Raw genomic sequence first — 4,699 nt, 5'->3', positions numbered from 1 at the left:
TGACCGCAGCCGCTCACGTGACGCCGCGGCAGATCACGCAGGGCTACGCTCATGTGAGTGGGCGTGGTCACTCGGTGGGCAGGGCCGGCGGGGCACGAAGGGTAACGGCAGCGTGAGTTTTTCACTCGGAACTTTCCAGGCGGGGGCCTCTACCCTTCTTCCACGGACCGCGCGGTCATGTCTTTTCCTGCTTTGCTCCCGCTGCCGACTCCGTGCCGCTCCTCCGGAGAAAGTGCGGGCCTCCCGTCCGGCCAGACGCCAGGCTCCTCCTGCGCGATTCCACCTGCGCGAAGGACGCGAGAACGCGCGCAGCGCTCCTCTCCGCATTGCTCTCCGCAGCTTCTTTAGCTGCTCTTAATAACACACAGTTGATTGAGCACCTTATGATGTGTCAAGTTGCGTTTCAGGTACTGGAGAAACTAAGTGGAATGCGACAAGCTCTCGGACCTCAAAGAGTTCACAGTTCAGATCGAGAGAGCGGCAGAAACTAATACCTTAGAGAACAGTATGGTGAATGAGTGTAGTGAGAACTGCGGCTGAAATGAGCACTGAATTCTAGCGGAATGTCAGGGAACGGCGTTTGGGAAACGGAGAGTAAGTGTACCGTTTAACCAGCTGTAGGGGAAGGTGACGGCGAGGGGGTGAGGAGTACTGAAGATCCTTAAAGTTCATACCTAAACTAGAATTAATAAGAATGAATCAGTCTTGGTTCTTTATGAAGGGGTGGGTTATAGAGGTGAGGGGAGCGTTACGGATAATAAAGATGCAAGCATGAAACAACTGAGTGAGTGAGTTGACCTGGGAATGAGAGCGGGAACTCCAGAGTAGGAACAACGAAGCTTGTTTCATGAGGAGCCATGAAAGGTAGAAATTTCTAGCAGAGTAGCAGGGACTGCAGACCTGTGGTGGTTGCCAAGCTTCATGACAGAAGTCTTGAGGGTGACAAAGCTAGAGATTGAATAACAATGAGGATTACTAGATATTAGGAAGATTAGAGGTGATGAGGGCCTATCCTGGGGAAATAGGGATGGAGCAAGGGAAACGGGCTTCCCAGGTGGCGCTAGTGGTTAAGTACGTGCCTGGAGACCGCAGAGACGTGAAATCGATCCCTGGGTTGTGAAGATCCCCTGGAGGAGTGCATGGCAGACCACTCCATTAAGTATTCTTGCCTGGAGAATTCCATGGATAGAGGCAGCAGGTGGGCTGCAGTCCGTAGAGTCGAAAAGCGTCAGACAGGACTGAAGCAACTTGTCTGCAGGCAAGGGAAACAGATGAAGTGTTTCACAGGTGAAATGGATGACTTTGTGAATAATAGCTTATGAGGTCTGAGAGAAAGGCTGGACTTGAGAACCTCTCCCAGGTTTCTAGCGTGGGCTCCCCAGTAGCGATCAGAATACAGGGAGAGGAGTGGGGGAGGATGCCAGAGAAGAGAGATCAATTTGGAACATGTTGCCTTTGAGATGTCTGCACAAGACGACTCCACCTTCCACCTCCCATTCTCCAGCTCCGAAGGAGGAGCCCCCAGTCTAATAAAGCTGTCTTGCCAAGATTATTAACAATGCCATCTTCCCAATCTCAGTGGTCCCTTCTCTCCCTATCTTACTCCACTTCTCAACATCAGTTGATGCAGTTGACACCCCCTTCTTCATGGCTCCTTTGACATACTCTTGCCTTGTTTTCCTGCTGGTTTGGTGGGCTCTCATTTGCTATCTCATTTGTCAGCTCCTCTTCTTCTACCTGAACTCTAAATGTTCAAGTGCTCCGGAATCCAGTCCTGGACTCTCCTCCACTCCTACAGTTCCATAGCTTTAAATATCATCACTGTTCTGTACTGTCCAATAGGTAGTCATCACCACATGTGACAAGTTGACACTTGAAATGTGGCTAGTCCTATTTGAGGTGTGCTATAAGTATAAAATACACACCAGATTTCAAAACAATATGAAAAATATATATATATCTCTGGGAATTCCCTGGTGGTCAAGTGGTTAGGACTCCACACTTCCACTGCAGGGAACACAGGTTCCTGGTTGGGGATCTAAGATCCCACATGCCTCAAGATGCAACCAAAAAGAAAATCTCATTAATTTTTATACTGATTACCTTTTGAATTAATAATATTTATGTATATTGGGTCAAATAAAATGTTAAAGTTAATTTCACCTGCTTTGACTTTTTAATCTGACAGCTAGAAAACTTTAAATTGTGTGTGTGGCTTACATATTTCTATTGGTGCTGATTTATACGCTGATGCCTTCTAAATAACTTCCATTCCACACTTCTTTCTTAAACAATGACTCCTATTTCAACTGCCTATATAACATCTCTGCATGGATGACTAATAGGCACTTCAGATCTTACATATCCAAAGCAGAATCCTTGAGTTCTCTCAAACATTCTACCTGTTCCTCCCTAGCTGCTCCCCAGCAAAGTAAAAGGCACATCTTTCCACCTGTTGCCAGCCACGAGCCTAACGGCTTACTTACCTCAGCGCCAATATCTACTCCCCACTTTTGGAGTTGTCAGCTTTCCTCCAAAACATAACCTTAATCCATGCATGAGGTCCACCACTACTGTTCTTAAAAGACTGATGCTTGCAATGGTGTACTGCAACAGACGTTTAAATTCTTTTTTAAAGTTTGATCAATTTTCATAAGAAACACACCTTGATATTCAAACAGTGCCGAAGAGAATTGAGCTCAAAGCAAGACTTTTTTGCCTCTCCCCAGTTCTCCTGGGAAGCAATCACCTTTTCTAGATTCCTTTGTATCTTTCCAGAAGTATCCCATAGTTTTTTTTTTTTCTTTCAACAGAACAATATAACAACAAGAATGGCTTCATTTTGTGTAACAGATGCAAAGGATTCTGTCCTATAAATATGTTATACTTAGCAAGTCCTCCATTGATGAACACTTAAGTTGTTTCTAAACTACTGTACACAGTCCTGCTGTGAATTGTCTGGACAATGCTCATTTCACATTAACCTATGGGATAAATTCTTGAAAGTAGATTGCTGGGTCAAAGGGGTATACTTTTTAAATGCTGCTCAGTTCAGTTCATTCACTCAGTCATGTCCAACTTTTTGCAACCCCATGAACCACAGCACTCCAGACCTCCCTGTCCATCACCAACTCCTGGAGTTTATCCAAACTCATGTCCATTGAGTCAGTGATGCCATCCAGCCATCTCATCCTCTGTTGTCCCCTTCTCCTGCCTTCAGTCTTTCTCAGTATCAAGGTCCCCTTTTCAAATGAGTCAGCTCTTCGCATCAGATGGCCAAAGTACTGGAGTTTCAGCTTCAGCATCAGTCCTTCCAATGAACACCCAGGACTGATCTCCTTTAGGATGGACTGGTTGGATCTCCTTGCAGTCCAAGGGATTCTCAAGAGTCTTCTCCAACACCACAGTTCAAAAGCATCAATTCTTCAGTGCTCATCTTTCTTTATAGTCCAACTCTCAAATCCCTACATGACCACTGGAAAAACCATAGCCTTGACTAGACTGACCTTTGTTGACAAAATAATGTCTCTGCTTTTTAATAAGCTGTCTAGGTTGGTCATAACTTTCCTTCCAAGGAGTAAGCGTATTTTAATTTCATGGCCACAGTCACCATCTGCAGTGATTTTGGAACCCCCCCAAAATAACGTCAGCCACTGTTTCCCCATCTATTTGCCAAGAAGTGATGTGACCAGATGCCATGATCTTAGTTTTCTGAATGTTGATCTTTAAGCCAACTTTTTCACTTTCATCAAGAGGCTCTAGTTCTTCTTCTGCTACATAGTGTCAAATTGTTCTGATTAAAGTCATACCAGTTTACACTCCACCAGCACTATCCCTAATCAGTCTTGTGATGAGAATTTTGGTGTTTGCAAATCTAGTAAGTGAAAAACAGTTCTCATAGTGTTGTCTCAAATTGCATTTCTGTTCAAGTTGCAGATGCAACCTCTTTATATGATTAATAATCACTTACATTTTCTAGGAATTCTATTCATATGCTTTATTTTTTCAGATGAGTCCTTTGCTTTCTATCACTGATGAAACTGGCTGTGAGATAATTTCCTTTGACTATGTTTATTTTTTCATATAGTTTTTTAATGTAAATTTTTTTTTCGTGACTCTGGGGATTTGCTTCTCACACAAGATTTCAACAGCCTTAACTGGGTTTCCTACTTCAACTGTTACATTTCTATGATATGTTGACCACACAGCAAGTCAGAATGATCTTTTTGGTTAGTTTTGGGCTTTGGTCTGTCAAAAGATAATGAGACAACCATCCAATATGTGAACTAAAAAAGACAAAACTGGAGTTGTTGTGTACTCTTTGTAAGGGAAAGCTGTGTGGGTAGGTAGGTAGGTAGGCGCACACCACCTTAACCAAGTGATAAAGTTAATATTACCAGTACTGAGATAAACTGACATCATGTGCCTGCTGATATTATGCACTGAAATGGACACAGCCCTCTGTAGTAGCCCTACCAAAGCTCATGCCTAGATCTAATCATGAGGAAATGCCAGACAAACCCAAATCAAGAGACATTTTACAAAATAACTACCCTGTACACCTTCAAAAAGTCAATTTCATGAAAGACTAAGGATTTAGCAGACTAAAGGGACATTATCATTGACTACAACATGTGATCCAGAATTTCTTCAGTTGTAAGGAGCACTATTGGGTTAGTTGACAAAAACTGCATAAGGC

Source organism: Oryx dammah, unplaced genomic scaffold (genome assembly GCF_014754425.2).
Source record: "Oryx dammah isolate SB20612 unplaced genomic scaffold, SCBI_Odam_1.1 HiC_scaffold_2, whole genome shotgun sequence".
NCBI classification, from domain to species: domain Eukaryota; kingdom Metazoa; phylum Chordata; class Mammalia; order Artiodactyla; family Bovidae; genus Oryx; species Oryx dammah.
Note: the sequence above shows the minus strand (reverse complement) of the source record.